This window comes from Belonocnema kinseyi, chromosome 6, assembly GCF_010883055.1.
Source record: "Belonocnema kinseyi isolate 2016_QV_RU_SX_M_011 chromosome 6, B_treatae_v1, whole genome shotgun sequence".
NCBI lineage: Eukaryota > Metazoa > Arthropoda > Insecta > Hymenoptera > Cynipidae > Belonocnema > Belonocnema kinseyi.
In genome coordinates, this window is record NC_046662.1 from 146,032,563 (window position 1) to 146,042,400 (window position 9,838).

Here is a 9,838-nt window from a genome sequence, read left to right on the forward strand (position 1 = left end):
CGTAAAGCATCGCTCTTCATCTATTGGATGCCTGCCCGCGGTTGGTCTTAGTGTCGCCTCTCTTTCTTTGTTGCCGGCTTGTTCTAGCTGTGGTAGAGTTGGTAAAAATTCACCTTTTCCCTTGAAAAGTTAACAATTTTCTTGAAAATTTGTTGTTTTTTTCTTGTTCAATTCAATTGTTTATCACAGTTTTTATCTGGAAATGGAACTATTCCATTTTTGGTTGAAGCTTTATCCTGTACATTGTACTAGTTAAAACATCAATTATTTGATAGAAAATTAATTTATTTGTTTTCGATTATGATTTTCTTTAATTGAAAGAATTTTCAAATAAAATGTTTTTTTAAATTTAATTAAAGTATTAAAAATGAAAAAATAATTGATTTTACAAGATGATTCTGAATCCGTTCAAAATTAAAGAATTAATAAATATTAGTTTATAAAATTATTTTCAATTCTGACTTGAAATATTATTTCAGTCTAAAAAAAAATTTATTTTTAACCCATTCAATTTGAAATTTTTAATTAAAAAAGAAAATTTCGTTAATTACACAGCCACACAAAAAAAAGTGTGCCGTTCTGGTAACAAGACACACGTATTTCTATGGATTTCGGGGCGCTGAATTCAAATTCGGTATCAAAAATCACTTATCACGTCATGGTTGAGCCATAACCTCAAAAAATGACGAAAAATCATGCACTGAGGCAAATAAATTTCAAAATAATGCCAGTGATGCAAATTTTCACTTTAAAAACATGTCGACAACTGTGAAGGATCAACGCTTGCCTGATATCAACTTATTTAATATAACTTTACCCAACAGAACCTGACCTCACCTAACCTGAATTAACAGAAATTTATTGAACTACACGTAAAGCTCTGGAACTCGAGCCTAACCTAAAAATAAATCTAACCTAACCTAACCTCACGAAACACAATTAAAGTGATTGTGTTGTCCCGTTGTGTTTGCGGTACCGTTTGAATCAGCTTGGCCTTAACCTGCAAGGAGGTCAAACCTATCATAACCTAAAAAAAACTGACCTAACCGAATCTAACCAAACTTAACTTCATATAACACAATTAAACTCATTATGTTGTCCCGTTGTGTTTGCGGTACCGTTTGAATCAGCTTGGGCTTAACGTGCAAAGAGGTCAAACCTATCCTAAGCTAAAAAAACCTGACCTAGCCTAACTTAACTTCACGTAACACAATTAAACTCATTGTGTTGTCCCGTTGTGTTTGCGGTACCGTTTCATTCAGCTTCGGCTTAACCTACATAGAGGTTTAACCTATCCTAACCTAACAAAACCTGAGCTAACCTAACCTAGCCGAATGAAATTCAACCACACGTGTAGCTATGTAAACGTACGGTTCTCAGTCTTAAATGTGTGCTATATTTAATAGGTTAACTCGATCTTAACCTACAAATGAATCTAACTTCACAGAACCTAACGAAATTTTGCTTAACGCAACACAACTTGACTTAAGTGTTCCCGTTGTAACACAATAAAATTCATTTCATTGTGCTACAGGTGGTTAAAAATTTAGACGCACATTACTCATTTGCAAGATAAAATGTAAACACGAAAGATAGTATAAATATATCCCTTAAGTCTAAGAAAAGCAGAGAGAAACAATTTTTGAATAAAACTCTTATTGATTTGCATGTTTAAGTTACAGTTCTACATTTTAATTGACACAAACATTGTCAGGTTAATTGAAATGGGGTCAATTCTACTTGTAGTTCTAGGTATCTTCAAATGAGTAATGTGCGTCTAAATTTTTAACCACCTGTAGTACAATGAAACGAATTGTATTGTGTTACAACGGGAACACTTAAGTTAAGTTGTGTTGCGTTAAGCAAAATTTCGTTAGGTTCTGTTAAGTTAGATTCATTTGTAGGTTAAGATCGAGTTAACCTATTAAATATAGAACACTCCATTACAAACAAATGTTAAAAACTATACAAATTTGAACAGAATGTTTCGAAATAGGCAGCCTTGAATTGTTAAATTTGTAATGAGCTAAATTTTAAGTTTGAAGGCTACAATTTCAATTTAAAAAGAGATTCCAAATTAACTTAAAACCTGAAATTATTTCAAATAATTTGAAACATGATGTAGATTTTTGCAGATTAAAAATTTCTTAGCTTTTTGAGGATTGTAAAATATTTAAAAAGAATAACAAAAATTATTGTAATGCTAAGAAAATTGAAAATGATTTTTTATTTTTAAAAATTAATTATTAAAAAATTTTTTATTTTGCAGTTTTTGTAATTTTAAGAAAAAATCTAATGAAAATATATCAATTTTCAACCCAAAAATTTACTTTTTAACAAAATAAATTAATTTTCTATCAAATAATTGGTGTTTTAACTAATCTAATGTACAGGATAAAGTTTCAACCAAAAATGGAATAGTTCAATTTCCAGATAAAAACGATTAATTTTTAATCAATCCTAGAATAGTTACATTTTCAGATTAAAATAAATAATTTTTAAAGGAAAAAATCAATTTTAAACAAAGTTGTTAATTCATACGTTTTCAACCAAAAAGATTAAATTTCTACGAAACAAGGTCAATTTTCAACAAAATACATGAACTTTCAATACAATTATTTAATTTTAAAGTCAAAAAGAGTATTATCTACAAAAAAGCTGAATTTTTAACTAAAAAATATGATTTTTCAACCAAAATTTTAATTGTCAACCAAATAGTTTAACTTTCTATCAAATTGTTAATTTTTAACGCCCAAAAGTTGCATTTTTTACAGAACAGTAAAATTTTTAACAAAAAAGTTAATTTGAAGGCAAATAGTTGAATTTTCAAATATAATTATGAATCCTTAATAAGAAAAAATTAATTTTTCTACTAAGTACTTGAACTTTAAGCGAATAATCGAATTTCCTACCCAAAAATTATGATTTTAATTTTTAACAATACAGTTGCATTTACAACAAAATGACTTTGCAACAAAAAAAATATTTGCAATTTAATTTCTACAAAGAAAGACGAATTTTGAACAAAATACGTGATTTTTTAACCAAAAATGGTACAGATTAATTGTCACGTTCAAAAATATATTTTAAACAACACATAAAACATATTTTCATCACAATAGTTCAATAAATTAAATTTTTTCTTATCAAGGATTCATAATTATAGTTCATGTATTTTGTTGGAAATTGACCTTGTTTGGTAGAAATTTAATCTTTTTGGTTGAAAATGTATCATTTAACAACTTTGTTGAAAATTTATTTTTTCGTTTAAAAATTATTTATTTTAATCTGTTTAATTTGTTTTTATCTGGAAATGGAACTATTCCATTTTTGGTTGAAACTTTATCCTGTACATTGTATTAGTTAAAACACCAATTATTTGATAGAAAATTAATTTATTTTGTTCAAAAGTAAACTTTTGGGTTAAAAATTTATATATTTTGTTGATTCGATTTTTTCCTAAAATTAAAAAAACTGCAAAATAAAAAAATTGCCTTAAAATCGTTCTGATTCTTTTTTTTTTAATTTTCCAAAATCTTTTCAAATGCTAACTTAAAATTAATTTTTGCAAAATAAAAAATCAGTTTCAATTTTCTATCAATCACAACAATTTTTGTTAATCTTTTTAAATGTTTTACAATTCTCAAAAGGCTTAATTTTTTTTAAATCTGCAAAAATCTACATCGTGTTTCAAATTATTTGAAATAATTTCAAGTTACAAATTAATTTTGAACCTTTTTTTAAATTAAAATTGTAGCGTTTAAACTTAAAATTTAGCTCATTACAAATTTAACAATTCAAGGCTGTCCTAGTTTTTAACATTTGTTTGTAATGGATCGTTTTAAATGAATGGTCAAATATTGTTGATAATTAACGAAATTTTCTTTTTTTAATTACAAAATTTTAAATTGAATAACTTAAAAATAAAAATTTTTTAGACTGAATTAATATTTGAAGTCATAATTGAAAATAATTTTATAAACTAAACACGGATTGAGATATCGTGCTTAAACTTTGACAGATAAAATAAAAAGCACTAAAGAACGTTTGTGTACATGAATATATTGGTAATTTTAAAGAAAGTTTATTTATAAATTGATGGAATAGGATATTGCCATTTGAGTTACAGTACTTTGCAGATCATTTTTGGTTTGATGCATTTTAGATTTTTTAATTCGCTCATATTGAGCACTGACACCAATTTTATACTAAATCGTTTAAACCTTTAAAAAATTAATATAAGCAATAAAATTTGCACATTCGTTGCATATCATCAAATAAGTATCTGCACACACGTAACCTATCATTATTTTTTGGGCATTTTTAGCAATTTCTAGCGGAGAAAGAAAGAAACTTTGAACGTCGATAAAGTCGAGATCAAGTGACGTTCGTTCATGAAATTTTTGTGTAATATGATTTTTATTTTTTTTTAGTCCTAAAAATAAAAGATGAATTTCAAATTGGAAACATATCCACACCAGCAATGTGCTAAAATTTACTCGTCGGTGTACTCCAACCAACTTCCATAATTCTTGACCTTAAATCGATCAACTGACAACTATTGCTGACAGTGAACCAACGAGCGGGACTCAGCGTCGGACTCGCCTTGTCTTCCGCCCCCGGACGAAATTTTATTTTTATTCTTAGAATTGTTTCACACCAGTACAAAAAATCCACAAGAATATATAACCATTAGAAAATTTTAATTATTTTCTGAAGATGAACATTTCTCAAGATGGGATTTGGACGGATTTTCGAGTATCAAATTCTAAGATAATCCTCGATTTTGATATATACATACGTTCCTTAGTGCTTTCTGTATAACTTCCTAAATCCTGAACACGATATCACAATCCGTCGAGACGTAGTGAGGACAAAAAAAATGAAAATCATTTTATTCTCTATACAAAAATTTCATGAACGAACTTAGTCACATCATCTCGAATTTATCGAGTTCAAAGTTTCTTTTTCTCTCCGCTAGAAATCGCTAAAAATGCTCCAAAAATAATGATAGATTACGTGCGTGCAAATACTAAATTTTTTATTTGCAAGGAATGTGCAAATTGTATTGCTTATATTAATTTTTTTTAAGGTTTAGACGATTTAGTCCAAAATTTGTGTCATTGCTCAATATACGCGAATCAAACAATCTGAAATGCATCAAACCAAACATTATCTGCAAAGTGCTATAACTCGGATGGTAATATCCTATTTCATCAATTTATAAACTTTCTTTAAAATTATAAACATATTGATGTATGCAAACGTACTTTAGTGCCTTTTATTTAATCTGTCAAATTTTAAACACGATATCTCAATCCGTGTAGACACAGTGAACACCAAGAAAATGCTCATAACCGGGGAGTGGTTTGGTCACGTGGTCACCGAAAAGCATGCCCTTAAATTCAATTAAAAAAAAAACATTTTATTTTAAAATTCTTTCAATTAAAAAAAATCATAATCGAAAACAAATTAATTTTCTATCAAATAATTGATGTTTTAACTAATACAATGTACAGGATAAAGTTTCAATAAAAAATGGAATAGTTCAATTTCCAGATAAAAACTGTGATAAAAAATTGAATTGAACAAGAAAAAAACAACTAATTTTCAACAAAATTGTTAAATTTTCAAGGGAAAAAGTGAATTTTTTACCAAAAAGATTAATTTTCTATGAAAAATCGATCTTTCAACTTAACCAATATATACCATTAATTTTTAATTAATCCTATAATAGTTCTTGAAAAAAAAACTTATTTTATTCACAAAGTAGTTCCACTCTTAGTGAAATAATCGACTTTTAAACCCAAGAAGATGTACAGTTGATATTTCAACCAAACAATTGCATTTTTTACCAAAAATGATACATATTCAACCAAAAAGATTAAATTTCTATCATACAAGGTCAACTTCTAACAAAATACATAAACTTTCAATGAAATTATTTAATTTAAAATTCAAAGAGTATTAGCTACAAAAAAGCTGAATTTTTAACCCAGTATAAATGCAAACAGTTGAATTTTCAACTATAATTATGAATCCTTAAAAAGAAAAAATTAACTTTTTTACTAAGTAGTTCAACTTTGAGTGAATAATCGAATTTTCCACCCAAAAATTATGATTTTAATTTTTAACAATACAGTTGCATTTACAACAAAACGATTTTGCAAACAAAAAATATTTACAGTTGATAACTCATCTGAAAAAAGCAATTTTTAATGAAAAATTATAAATTTTCTATAAAATAATTTAATTTCTACAAAGAAAGACTAATTTTTAACAAAATACATGATTTTTTAACCAAAAATGGTATAGTTTAAATGTCAGTTTCAAAAATGTATTTTCAATGAAAGAAATGATCCTTCAAATAAAAAAATACAAATTTTAAAAAAGTAGTTAACTTTTGATAGAAAAGAGGACTTTTTTTACAAAATAGTTACATCTTCAACAAAATAATTAATTTTTCAATCAAATAATTGAGTTTTTATCCAAACAATATGAATTCCAAAACCGCCAATTTCTTTAATTTTTTTCAAATGCGGATCATGATATAAATAAGACTATTATAATATAAAATAATTATAATATTATCATTAATAATATACGTATATATTTATACATATAATAGTATTAATATTTATATAATTTATATTTTATGCTTGAAATAACGTAACCTCAAAATACGCGCATATCAAGAGGCGCGCGAAGCAACCCAGTCATTTACATCGTCTCCTACTATATTCACATGGACATAGACCTGTGATAGTATTGGACCACGTCTCGTTTCAGATCTGTGATCACAGGGTTGCACCTGTGAGAAATGCCTCGAGTAATTATAGAAAATCAGTGGCTGCAGCAGCGTTTTTCGACAGAAGGTGTTTCCGCTTTATCTGAGAGAGAAATAAAAGCATATTTATTGCACGATCATAGAAAAAAGTGGACTGGTTTCCTCAACGATAGGTTCAAAAAGACGGTGCATTAGTTTTGTTAAATTATCTACAACTGGTATATTTGTAATTTCAGCTAGTATGATCTCTCGCTTGGGCAGAACAACTTTACTCAAATTTCCTTCCTGCGGCGTCCTGGCCAATTGACAAACCACCTTTTATTCGATATACATCTCTTGTGCAACTAGTGCACAGAACAACGGGTAACCTAACATTAGTGGAATCGTATTCGAAAATCTTTTTTATGGAAACTTCCAGTTTACCCTGCACGGTGAACATTTTCTTCGTTTTGCTGTAACACAACAAGCAAATTCGTGGCAAATTTTCATCGTGCGTTCTAGCTTAGCTTTTCGACATTTTTATAGTTGCTTGACAGAACGTCGAAATTTGAATTCCATTCATCACAAACAAAAAACTGCACCTATAGAAAGGAAATATTTAAAAATATAATGTGAAACAAAATTCCATGAAAATTGAGTCCTCTTTAAATTATTTGATGGCAGAATTCATGTACAATGCTCAGGAACTTGTTTATTTTGAAAAACGAGACATTTTATTTTAAAAATTGATGAAATTTTGATTTTGCATTTAATTTGTTAACAAAATGATAATTAACATAATTTCATTACAATGGGATCATACTTAGAGCGTCATAATTTTATGCAATTAGAGTTACAGCATTACTTTGTTCAGATTTGCTAAAAATCAGGTCCTCCTTAACTTATCTAGTGAAAACTTTTTTCTGAATTGCTGAGGAAACTAATTCTTTTGGAAAACGATTAATTTTATTTTAAAAACTGATGAAAAAAATTTTATAAAAAAGACCCATATTCAGAAGGCCATAATTTTGGTTCTATTACAACTAGAGCATTGTTTTCTTTTTAGAACAACTCAAAATTAAGTCATTTTTAAATAACTTACTGGCAACTTTCGGCTAAAATGATAAGGAAATGAGTTCTTTTGAAAAATGAGAAATTTTATTTCTAAAATTGATGTTAAACGTAATTTCATAAAAAGGGTCATATGCAAAGGCCATAATTTTGGTTCGACAAGGGATACAGCAATGTTTTTTTTAGATCTACTCAAAATCAAGTCTTCTTCAATTAATTATTTTGCAGTGTTTACCAGATATGCATAGGAAATAAGTTATTTCCCCAAAACTATGTAAATATATTTTTTCATTCAAATTATTCGCTTAAAATAGACTTCTTTTCACTATAACTCCCAAACTTTTAGAGATAGAACATTCGATTTTTTTCATTTTGCAGAAAATTGCAAACACTTTAATCCTTGTATAAGTGCTTTGGGCACAGGATAAACCGGTATGACGCAATTTTCAAAAAATTATTTTTTCCCACGTTTTTCACCATTTTTCAAAAATATTTAAGGGTTTCAGTTCTCGTAAGATGTACAGCACCTGCAGCCCTTTTTCGAATGCCAGACTGAATGGTCCGGGCCAATAAAATTTCACGTTCAACTTATTTTTATTAAAATTTGTCGATTAACCTCTTCAAAAAAATCAAAAAAAGAGTTTTCTCAAAAACAGCTCAGCGATTTTTTGCTTTTTGGGTTCAAAATGATCTTGGGGCATCCAAAACAAAATTAAATAAACAATTGTTTAAAAAATGCCTAAATTAAAAAAAAATCGTTAATGAAGTTAAATAAGAGGGCAAAATAACCTTTCGAAAATCCTTATAAAAAATGTAATTCGCTAAAATAGAATGGAAGTTACAGGCTTTTGAAAATGACCGTGCAAGCTTTGGGATTGAAAATTTCAAACCCCCCATTCATCATTTGGAGAGCGGTGGTAATCGTGGTCTATGAATTTATCGATTAAGTACGGTTGGGTAGTTGTACATATTCCTAGAATTTGATGAAAATTGAAGAAAATTACTTTTAAAGTTAAGGCAATTGAGAAATAGTACACCATAATACCCATTTCTCAAACTTATACGGGAACGACATACATCTAAATTATTGTTGTTCCCACGACGAACTAGGGAAAGGGGTTACATCTAAAAACGACACCGATCCTCTGTGAACTCGATAAATTTTGAAAAAATTAATCTATTAGATTGGCCTTTGGTACACTCTTTGAGTGTTCTAAACATAAGGTTAAGTTCGTTAGCCAGCCATTTTGGATAAAACTTCAAAAAGTGGGCACATTTCTAATGTTTTTGAAGCCACTTTTTACAAAATGCAAAAATTCTCTGTACTATGCCACACTGTTCGTAAGGGACCCAGCTATCACATACTCAAGCCACGACCTTCAAAACATACATGCGCGCCAACTACAGCGTGTGTCTCGATCATATTTGAACCACCCTCGTATTACGAACATCACAGATTTGCATGACATTAAATTTGACAATACGAGATCGTTTTCACTCCGTTTACCCAGGGGTCTTGCCGATCGAACCGCGCCTTACTTAGAATACCGTCACCCATTTCAGATTATCAGGCTATACTGTCAGCTTAGGCTCTCAACTAACAGAATTATCTCATTTTCCTGCAATAAAAATGTATATAAGATGGACCCTAATCAAATTTGTAGTATTTGTAATAAAATGGAAAATGAAACTGAGTCATATACTACTTTGTTGTCCGATTTACAAGGAACTACGTAAACCTTATGTATCAGGTTTTCCACAACTGTTCGAATTAGATTAAGAAATAGGAATATTGTCACTCCTCACGGATATGGATAGAGTAACAATGGAAACTTTATTTATGTATATATCCAATTGTCTTAAACTACGATCATTCTGCGTCAATGAATTACTATAAAGTATTGTATTATATAATTATATAAGCTCGTTTACTCAACTATACATATAGTTTTATCGTTCTCATTGCGATAAGTGTATATAACGTGGTACGCTATAAAGAAT

At 28.6% G+C, this 9,838-nt stretch overlaps 1 protein-coding gene across 3 annotated transcripts in view; it reads right to left on the bottom strand.

Moving 5' to 3' along the window:
* LOC117174091 (ubiquitin domain-containing protein UBFD1-like) overlaps nt 1-9,838 on the bottom strand; it is a 219,206-nt gene that overhangs the window by 169,932 nt on the left and 39,436 nt on the right. The window lies entirely within an intron of this gene.